Source organism: Molossus molossus, unplaced genomic scaffold (genome assembly GCF_014108415.1).
Source record: "Molossus molossus isolate mMolMol1 unplaced genomic scaffold, mMolMol1.p scaffold_m16_p_4, whole genome shotgun sequence".
Taxonomy (NCBI): Eukaryota; Metazoa; Chordata; class Mammalia; order Chiroptera; family Molossidae; genus Molossus; species Molossus molossus.
Window position 1 is genome coordinate 13,040,835 of NW_023425377.1, and position 11,537 is coordinate 13,052,371.

The following is an 11,537-nucleotide window of genomic DNA, read 5'->3' on the forward strand; positions in this document are numbered from 1 at the left end:
AGTCTGAGGAACGGGGTAGTCCCAGAGACGTGGAAGTGGGGTACAGACTGACAATCCCCAGAAGAGGGGGTGGGGAGGAGAGATAAATCACAGAACTTATATGCATGTATGCATGAACAATGGACATGGACAACAAAGGTGGGGACAGGGTGGGAAGGGAGGGGGAGGGGGGAATCAGTGGGGGAAAAAGGAGAAACATCTGTAACAAAAATAAATAAGTTAATTAAAAATAAATAAATAAATAAAATTAAATATATTAAAAAAAGACAGATAAAAGAAAAACGAACAGAAGTTTATGAACACGTGTGCCTCTTGGATACACGGGAGATACCCAGGGGAATATGAGACTCCCATAGGTGCCTGAGGATTTAGACTTCAACACCATCTTAATAGGGAAAGAGGAGGGAGGATGTAGGCCTCTTAGGGGAGAATAAATGCTTTTCTAAGAAAGACTAATGGGCCCTTAGAAGGATAGATGGGAGGTATGACGTTTTGAGACAGACTATGTCTGCGTGTGGTGTCCACTTCTAGATTCTTCTGTGATGAAAGTCAATTTTCTTTGGTTGATGAAACTCCAGGGAGGGGACTTATGACAGTTAGGTTTCTTTTGGATGATCTGTCTTTAGGCAGATAAGAGGAGTTCAGAGAAAGCCTCTCTGTGTATTTGCGGTTTTTTAAGCACCTATAGCTCAAAATCAACAATATACTGAAGTGGCATATTTTGGGATGGCATATATTTTTCTGCCTTTCTCAGGTCAACTTCTAAAGACACAGAATAAGATGGAAAAGGAAGGAGAGTGGACTTAGAAGGGCAAAAATGTTAAAATGTACCTGCTGTCTACTTTATGTTATAACTAACCACATGATCTAAAAGGGACCTTCTTCATCTTTCTTTCCTTATGTTACTCTTTACCAAATCATTGGTTATCTCTTCCATATCACTCCTACAACAGGAAATTACCCCTTTATTTATTTGTTTATTTTGTATTTGTGTGACTCCCTTCACTAATTTATTATTTTTTGTTACAGATATTTATACCTTTTTACCCAGTGGCACCCCCCACCCCACCCCCTCCACCCGTCCCCGGCTTAGTTGTCCATGTCCATTGGTCATGCATACATGCATATAAGGTTCTGTGGTTTATCTCTTCCCACCCCTCACCCCCCATCCCCTCTTCTGAGGGATGTCAGTCTGTGCCCTACTTCCATGTGTCTGGGTCTACTGTATTCCTCAGACTGTTATGTGCATTATATTCCGTATAGAAGTGAGATCATGTGGTATTTGTCTTTTCCTGCTTGCTTCTTTCACTTAGGATATACTTTCCAGGTCCCTCCATGTCGTCTCAAAGATAAGAGATCTTTCTTTCTTACCGCTGCATAGTACTCCATTGTGTATATGTACCACAGCTTTTTTGATCCATTCGTCTACTGGTGGACAACTTGGGCTGTTTCCAGATCTTAGCTATTGTAATAGTGCTGCTATGAACATGGGGTACATATATTCTTCCGATCTTCACTAATAAGTTTCTAAGGGCAGGGGCTTTGGTTGTTGGGCTCACTGCTCTGGCAGTGGTTGTTTTATTTAGGTATCTGGAAAGACTGAATTTTCCTGCCCATTATGGTTGGATGGGGTTATATGGCCTGTTTCAGCCAATGAGTTGTGAGGGAAGTTTGAAAGTCACTTAAGGCAGAAACATTTAATCACTAGGGCAACACACTCTAGAACTAATTTCTTCCATTTTCAGAGTGACCAGCAACATTTGAGATAGAGGTACCAGGAGCGAGAAGACTGGGAAGGGCAGCCATGTGGTCAGAGGAGGAAACAGACCTTTATTTTTATAAGTCAGTGAGATTTGGGATTGTCTGTAGCAGAAAATAATGTACCTCTATTCTGACAGATCCTTGGTTGTGGAAAGAATGAGTAAATGTGTCCCTTTTAATTTGTGCAGATTAGTACAGTTTGTGATTAGCCAAGGAGCTAATTTACATAGTTTTGAAACTTTCCCTTGTCAATAGGTCCTTGTCATGACCTTAAAAGTTTAATGTTATATTCATCTCACAGTAGAAGAATTTCTAAATATAACTCTCTTTAATGCCAACAGTCCTTTGCATATAGCAATGACATTCTAGCCCTTGAAATTGTAAGTCTGAGTGCGACTGGCACATGAAAGACAGATCAGAATCAGGCAGGCAGACTCTCCTGGGAGGACAGGAACTAATTTAAGTTTTGAATGTATCCTTTTGATGTTCTGTTATTCCCAACAATAGTAAGTAATTTTAAGATGGAGAATGGAAGCTGCCTAGGCCTGTTCTACTCTCTCATGTCTAGTCCACTCTTATTATTCAAATGTGACTCTCATTCATTACTTTTATTTTCTGACAAGTAGGTCTATATACATGTACATTGCTTTGTCTCGAATGTTAAGCAGGAAAAGAAGGGTTCTTAGCACAGCGAATTTAAAACAAGGGTGGAACATTTGAAGATGAGTGCATCAGAAGCCAAGACCATGCTTTCGTTGGTGATTTTGCTTCATCTTGCTTTGGGTAAGGACACTTTTTATTTTATAGGTTTAAAGTTAACCAAACTAATAAAAATATTAAGCAGCTATAATTGTGAACCAATTTCTTTCTTTTTAATTTGGAAGGGAATTCTTTTGGGGACATAACAAAGATATAGCCTTTACCTATCAGTTTCGGTGAAAAACGTCCAAGGCCCTGCCTATTTCAGTTCATGGATTGATACTTTCTCTGTTTTGTCCATTGTGTCCAAAGTACCCAGTCTAAGAACCACAAAGGCAAGTAGCCAGAGATTTTCAAAATGAGCTCTAGGGTATATAAAGTAGAAAAATATTTTCCTAAGTGAAGTTATTACTGAAGATTAGTAGATGGATGCCTCCAAAAAATATGAAAAGTGATTAGAATCATACTGATTCCTGGGAATAGATAATCAAGTAAAACTTGGGTGCAGGGAAAAGGCTGGGAGCTGCATTAAAGATGAGCTTGTGGTTCAGTAATGAGGAAAGACTTCACATTTGTTTTGTTGGATGAAGTTAGGGGAAAGGTCTTTGGAAGAAGTTAATGGTACTGAGGGCTTCGTACATAGGAAACTCAAGCAAGCCTACTCCTGTGAATTAACTTTCACTACATCCGAACCTGACTGACTGGATCCCAAACTATTCTTATTCCTGCTTCGGTCCCAGCCACCCTTGCAGAATGCTTTTAGGGAGATCTAGCCAGTTGTGAGGTTAACACAGATGACTGGGCCAGGGTATAGGACCTGTAAATGGGATAAATATGAAGGGCATTGGCTGCTTCCCAGGTACTCTGGATTAGAAGTGAGTAAATAGGTAGGGGGTTTAACACAGACTTTTCCCATTGAATGGCATCAATCATATTTTCACTTTCTGGAAGTATAAATGCTGGACAAAGAAAGATAATTTAGGTCTTTTAGTTCATATTTGTCATGTCTTTCAAGAGTAAACAACTATTTGCCCTTGTTACTAAAACCACGGAGTATTCTGTAGCTGGAAGGACCAAAGCCAGTATAACTATGCGACTATAAGTGATTCCACCTACTTGATTATGAATTTTTGTGATGTTTTTGTTATTCTAGGAGACAGCTAGGTGTTTCTCTTGGCAACTCTGAAGCACTTGATTATCTGGACTTGTACATGTTCTTTATCAATATGTATTAACTCCATTTCATGGAGGACTTTCAATGGTTTTCCACTTCCTTTTTAGAAGAAGAAAAGTACACAAACCTACTCTCTGATGTGCACAAAACAGACTAATGTTGACCATTTGTACGTACAGTATAATATTATTTATTATTGGCGATCAAAGTCTTCTCAAAGCATTATAAGACACTGAGGCAGCAAGAAAGATCAACTTAAGTATACAGCTACAGATAGATAAAGATATCATGTATGGATGGATCCAGAAATTTTTGAATGAAAGGATATCTGTCTTAATAGTTAGCTAAACAGACAATTGACTCAAACATAGTTTCTCCATGTTTGAGCTTATTGCATAATAGTAAACGCTTCAATTAGCTGATAAAATATTCAATTAAAATACAAAATAAAATTACCACAACTTTTCTATCCACTCATCTACTGATAGACACTTGGGCTGCTTCAAAATCTTGACTAGTGTAAATAATGCTACAATGAGAAGTTGTGGTATATTTACATAATGGAATATAACTTGGCATAAAAGAGAAGGAAATCTTACCCTTTGACACAGCATGGATGGACCTGGAGAACATTATGCTAAGTGCAGTAAGCCAGTCAGAGAAAGAAAAGTACCTTATAATTTCACTCACATGTGGAATATAATGAACAAAATGAACTAACAGGCAAAATAAAGACAGACTCATAGATAAGAGAACAGAGTGACAGCTGTTGGGGGGTGCTGGTTTGGGGGGGACTGGATGGAGGACGGTATGGAAGGATAGAGCAAAAAGGAAAAAAGAAAAAATCTCATGGAAATAGACAACAATGTGGTGATTTCTAGGGAAGGGGACCTGTATAATTTTGTTAACTAGTGTCACCCCAATAAATTCAATAAAAAGAAAAAATGAAAATTATAACTCAAGAGGATAGCAAAATAGTGTTTATCTAACCAGTTATTACAACTGTGTTTAAAAATAGTTGTTAAAATATACTTTGTGAACAATTTTAATTTTTGTGTAACAAGTAGTTAATGTAGGCATTCTTGTAATATACTGAATACAGCCTTGAAATATTGACCAAAAGAAGTATGTAATCTTTAACCTCTGGGTATGCTAGTGTTATAGACTGAATATTTACGCCCCCCATCAGAACTCATATGTTGAAGCTCTAACCCCAACGTGATGGTATTTGGAGATGGGGCCTTTGGAAGGTAATTAGGTTTAGGTGAAGTCATGAGAGTGTGGCCATTATCGTGGGATTAGTGTCCCTGTAAGAAGAAAAGAGACCATAGCTTTCTCTCTGGCATGTAAGAACACTTCAACAAGGTGGCTATTTGTAAGCCAAGAAGAGGCTTCTCACCGGAAATATAATAGGTTGGCACCTTGATCTTGAATTCCTTAGCCTCTAGAACTGTGAGAAACAGATTTGTTTGGTTTAAGCCATCCAGTCCATGGCATTTTGTTTGGCATCCTGAGCAGACTGATGCAGTTAGCTATTTGGTCACCCTGGTGTTGGTGACCTAAGCATCAGAGAGACCTAAGACTCTTTGGAATGTAAAGGCAGGTGTTATTTCTACTCTGGAGCTTTGAAAATGTGGGAGGTCCTGTGAAATGGGTTGGATGGCATGTACTTTTGCAAGGCTTCCTTTGGAGGTATCGTTGGAAACTGATGGTTTGGTGTGGACAATTTTTTGTGACTGTTAGGTACCATGTGGAGAATGTATGGGATGCGTTCTTAGTGAGTTGTATTTAGAATTGAATCTGGAGTAAACCTAGTTTTCATCAGGGAAATTAAACTGATACATTTGGTTTTTGAGCAGTTCTTTGCTTATATGTCTGTCTCATATCAAATCTAAAAGAGAAGAGCTTACTTATGAGAGAACTTGAGTTAAATGAAGGCAGAACATAGTTGTGATTGCAAAATAGTTATTTCACATGATGATTAATTGGAAAATTTTAAGGCAGACATTTATTTTGTCTACACATGAAAAATTATTCTCACTGAATTATTATTGGATTAAGAGAACCAGTGTTATAATATGGGTCCAATGAAAATGAAATCATGTTAAGTTTGTGTTGACAAAGAAATTGGCACATGGAAGTAGTTCAGGTGATTTGAAAATGAGTATCAGGTAGATTCTTTGTTTCTTTGGCCTTTTACCTTCCATCCCTGATAGACTAATGTATCTGTCCATCTATCAACCTGAAGAAAAAGAACTGCATTTATAATAATAAGTGTACAACTACTTGACAACTGTAAGTAAAGCAAATCTATTCTTTCAGGTTGTTTTGGAAAAAGGTGCCAATAATTCCTACTGAAGCATTTGCTCATTATTATCTCCCCACTCTCCCAAGTAACTGAGGCAGTAGTGGTACTTTTTAAAATTATGTAGCTTATAGAACTCTAAGAATAGAAACAAAATCAACTCTCCCCCCTTTCACTTTATATGGCCTTTTGTGATAAATCAATGGTATGTTTGTTACCTAAATTCCCCACCTGTCTTCTCCTCTCTTCCCAGCATCCTCTCTGCCTAAGTAAGCTACTCACTTAGCCATTATTTTAGAAGTTGAATTAAGGTTTATAGTACATGTGTTTAATTATTTAGAGTCTACCTCATTGACAATTCACAGCTGAATGCCTTGCCTTCAGCAAAGAAGAGTCTTCTTGGCTAAGATTATGCTCCATTCTCAGGACAGCCCACAGCCAAAGAATGGCCAATGTGAGGCATAAGGATTTGGTCCTCTTGTTTCTGTTTGGGAAATCCCAGCTTCAGAGCCCCTGGCGGGATCAGCTGAATTCGGTTATTCAGTGAACACTCTCAGATGATCAACTGAGTGTCTCTTGTTCCTCAACCCACTTGGGTTTTAAAATGGTCTAGTGGGTTAACCACAGTCTGATAAGCTCATGATTAATGACTAACAGGGGCTTAAACCCTGGGGCTTAGACTGGTACAAGTGCTAACTGAAGGGGAAGAGAATCTAGAATTGGTAGCAGGGGGAGTATATAGAATTGGTAGCAACTGAGTTATCAGTTGAGGCCCTGAGAACAGGTAGTGGGGGGGTGGGGCTATAGTTTATCTCACTAACTTTCCACTTGCAAGTTTCCCCAGGAAAAGAGACCAACCAGAATCCTGGAGGAAGTGTTTCCAAATGAGGTGAACTTATTTATTATCAGTGCATTTGGGGGGCACGAGGGGTAAACCCATGAATGTTGTACATGAATGTACTGCTTAAATCACCCACATCAACATCAAGACACTCATTCCTCCAGCTTTTGGTAGCGTTATCTGCTGAGAAGGCACAGCTGAGTCTCTCCCCAGAGTTGTACCCAGTGGAAGGTCATTAACTCACCCAAGGTGTGTCCCCTCCTGGGAGCTGCCTATATCCAATCACAGGACAGAGTGGTGGTACAAAGCCGGTCCCCTTACCTCAATTTGGGACAACGTTGAAGATCATACTAGCTTCAGACTCCTTGTGAGATTGGCTGAGACCAACTTGTTTAGAGGCCGACTTTTTCCATGTCTCCAGACTGCCTTCCTGACCTGCTTACAGGTGTTGATGAACGCGTGTCCCAGTGAACTTCTGCAAACAGCCTCCATTTCCGAGTCTGCTCCCCGGGGAACATGATCTGTATTACCCTTCCTTGCCCCTGTGTGGCTTTATGCCACGCAACTAACTCTCAGCCTTTAGTTAATATAAAATCGAGCTCGGGATTTAATTTGAGACCTCTGTGCAGCTGTCATGAATAACGATTGTTTCTGCCATTCACAATCCATTAAGCTGTCCTCTGGCAACTGTACACTGCTCTTCTTGTGGGGAGACACTGTTTTCTTCTCATTCCTGTGCTTTGCCTGGCGTTGACCCACTCACAGTTTAAGGGATTGCCTTGAGATCTGTATCTAATCACCGAAAGTATCCCTTTTCTCTGGCCAAAGTTCAGGAATAAGTATGTCACTCAATAAGAGCCAATGAGGCAAAACAAAACTTATGTGAGGTGCTAAGGAAAAGATGTGTTAACTTTCCTTGCTGGATTTGAACCCGGAGGCCTGTGATCCGGAACTGCTCATCATTGTTTTGACCCTGAGACTGCAGCTAACATTGCGCATGACAGAATTGTCTGGGTCTCTATTTCAGTATTTGAATCCTTGGGTCAAATCCCTTGGAATTTACATCATGTGATTTCAATACCCTTTTCTTTTTTTTAAGTAAACTATTTTATGTTGAATTTCCTCAAAGTTTCCTGGTTGGTGTAGTATCTTACTAAACTAAGTTGTGGGTATGAAAAATCAAATGACTAAAAGTACTTTGGATGGAGGGAACAGCGGCATGATGGGGGCATCTGGAAAGAATAAGCATTTCTGGGAATTGTAAGTTTAGGCTGATATTTTTCTCTTTCCTTACAGTATGTTCTATTCTTGTTACCATGATAATTACTGTAATCATATCAGCATGGTACAAAAGGTTCCTGTTGTTAATTATGGAGAAAAATGAAACACTTTGTCATATTTTCTATAATTATTAAATATTATTTTTGCAAATCTAGAATCTTCCTCCAGAAGAAGAAAAATGTCTCTCTTTTTTTTGCAGAATGTCATCTGGCTGGAGACAGTCTATTATAACTTCCCTCAACCTTCATTTTCTAATCTGGTTTTTGGGAAAAAATTCCTCTCATCTAACACAAAAATTGTAAGAATAAAATAAAATGATGTACCTGTAGGTGCTTTGTAAACTATAAATGACTGAATAATTGCCCATGGCTATTATTTTTCGGGAACTCAGCAAGAAATAAATAAACGAACCATGAATCTTTTAATTTCTTCATAGTAAACTAAAATATAACATGGATATTTACTTTTTATTTTACTTTCTGATATGGATATTAACTTTTCTGCTCCTTAAGAAAAATGATGTTTTGAAGAATTATTAAGGCCTCCATGGCTTGTTAAGTTTTGTTTTTAATTTAAATTGGGCTTGTTTGCGACAAGTTGGACATGCATCTCAGGTCCTAGAATTTAATTCCCTGGAGTCTAGGAGAAAACATTATCCAGGCTTCCTTTCTGGAACTCCTGTTTGCTGTTCTTACAGCCTGTGGATGCTTCAATCACTGCATTTATTTCAGGGTCTTGAAACAATCTGCCTATATGTCAAACGCTTCCACTAAACCAAGCCCTCCCTGAGGCCGGAGCCTGTATCTGTTTTAATAGTCTCTCAGTGCCAAGCCACTCATAGTGATTGACACATTGCTGGTACTAAACGAATGTTTCTTGAGTTTAAGTTTAGGCTATTCACTTATTGGTTCTTATATTTCTCATAACATATTTATTGTTGTTTTTATTATTTTGGAAAGTTAGTTCTGATTTTTCTACCTAATTAATTGATATTGATGGAAGTCTTTATTATTACATCAACCTTCTTGGGCTCTGTCTGAACTAAATTAGAAAGATAAATTTCAATCTATTAATAATTATTCAAAATACTTTTAATCACAAAAATGAGGTATCCTAGTAGACAATTTTTTTTTTTATCCTCACCCGAGGACATTTTTCCATTTTTTTGTTCAGATAGAGCGGGAGGGAGAGAGAGAGAGAGAAACATCGACGTGAAAGGGACACATCGAGTGGCTGCCACCTGCACGACCCAACCAGGGCCGGGGACAAACTGCAACCGAGGTACATGCCCTTAGCGAGAACTGAACCCGGGTCTCTCTGGACCGCAGGCCAACGCTCTAACCACTGAGCCAAACTGGCCAGGGCCTAGTAGACATTTTAAATGATTTAAAAATAGTTAGTAAGTAGAGTGTAAAAACTTCTTATTTACATTCTCTCAATCCCATGTTTTCCCAGAGAGAACCCTTATTTCCACATATTTTTCTTTGCATTTGGAATCATGTATGTGCACATGTATGTACATATATGCACTCTATCTACACGAAGAATATTTATATAAATATGATACTCTAAAACTTGTTCTGGAATTTTCTCATACCCCACCCCACCCCACCCCTTTTAAATTAACAGTATATCTGGGACCATTTTCCAAATCAGAATATAGAACTTGTTTTATGAATTAAAATGATTGTATTGTGTGCTTGCTTCGGCAGCACATATACTAACATTGGAACGATACAGAGAAGATTAGCATGGGCCCTGCTCAAGGATGACACACAAATTCGTGAAGCATTCCATGTTTAAAAAATATAAATAAATAAAATAAAATGATTGTATTGCATCCACAGCATAGAGTAATTATAACTAATATATGCATTTTCCTATAATGAAACGTTTGTTTTTAAGTGCCAAAAAAAGGACAATACTGTTTTTGAACACGTATCTTTGAGCATGTCAGTGTTCTATAGCATAGATTCATAGAAAGGAAATTACTGAGTGAAAAGGTGTGCACATAAAATAGATGCCAGATTACTCCCTAAAAAGGCTCTACTAATTTATAATTCTATCAGTGTGAGAGTGTTTATCTCCAAACAATTGGCAACGATGGATATTTGTTATTTATTTTTACTTTTTAGAAACAAATATATAAAAAATGGTATCTCATTGTAATTATATTTGCATTTCCCTAATTACTAGTGAAATCTTCTTTAAGAATAAAAACTCTTCTAACTTTCTCAGCAAACCTCTATCTCTAGGCCTTTTATTAAGATCTGAAAAAATTCAGGCACTATCAAATTGCATTTTTTTTTTAGTAGGGGATGCTAAGAATAGTGACTCTTTAGTCATTTAAATCTTTGAATTATTGACTTCGTAACCTTGTTGAAAATTTAAAAAATATTCCCCAGCACTTTCTCTATTTTCAAGCTACTTTCCATTTTTAGACTTTCTGCTCTCTTGTTGGCCATTATGGTCTGGTGCATTTAAATCACGGTGGTCCTTTTCATTAGAAGATTTTGATAATTGAATGTAAAAGTAGGAAAAATGAATAACCATTATCATTTATGGAGCCTCTATTAAATTGTAAGCATTGAGCAACTGTTAGGGTGTTTAGTTTGCTCAAGTCTCACAATTAGTAGGAGTCTGACTCCAGAATTATGATGATTTTGTGGTTTCTTTCTTTTTTTCTTTTTTTTTATCCTCACCCGAGGACATTTTTCCATTTTTTGTTCAGGTAGAGTGGGAGGGAGAGAGAGGAACAGAGAGAGAGAGAGAGAAACATCGATGTGAAAGGAACACATCGAGTGGCTGCCACCCGCACAACCGACTAGGGCCGGGGAAAAACTGCAACCGAGGTACTTGCCCTTAGCGGGAACCGAACCCGGGTCTCTCAGGACCACAGGCCGACACTCTAACCGCTGAACCAAACCGGCCAGGGCTGATTTTGTGGTTTCTTTATAGTTTCTCATCCTAGTCTGTTTGCTCTCATTCACATCCCATAGACATATCTTAAAAGGCAAAGCTTAAGACAGGGCAATTATAGGTCTTGTCAAGAAAATGTGACTAAATCATAGTCCTTCAACCCTGTATCTACCAGCTCTTGTCTTCTAGGGTCCTGTGAGAAAATAAAGGCATGTAGAAAATGACTGAGCTCCTCTTTCCTCAGTTCTCCCAAAGGCAGTATGGTGGCACTGTTCTAGGTGCATGGAGGATGAGTTAATCCAGTATGTAGGATGGGTGTCTTGGGCCATATGGTTTAATGAACTCATGGAATCCTGGTTGAGGCTGATAGACTGTCATCTTCCATGAGTCTCTGTCACTTGAGCCAGTGTTAATTGTTTGAACTTTAAAAACAGACACATGAAAATGGACTCTCAGTGCCTGCGAGATAACATTTGTGTGACTTTTTGATACCTAGATGTCACTCAAGTTAACAGATCTATTTAGGAATAAACTTGTTCTACGAATTACCAGATGTT

The 11,537-nt window shown here is 38.4% G+C and overlaps 1 non-coding gene across 1 annotated transcript; it reads left to right on the plus strand.

Moving 5' to 3' along the window:
* Positions 1–9,757: 9,757 nt before the first annotated feature.
* LOC118616577 lies at positions 9,758–9,864 on the plus strand. Its single transcript, XR_004956574.1, has one exon. It is a non-coding gene; the product is annotated as a U6 spliceosomal RNA (small nuclear RNA).
* Positions 9,865–11,537: the final 1,673 nt, after the last annotated feature.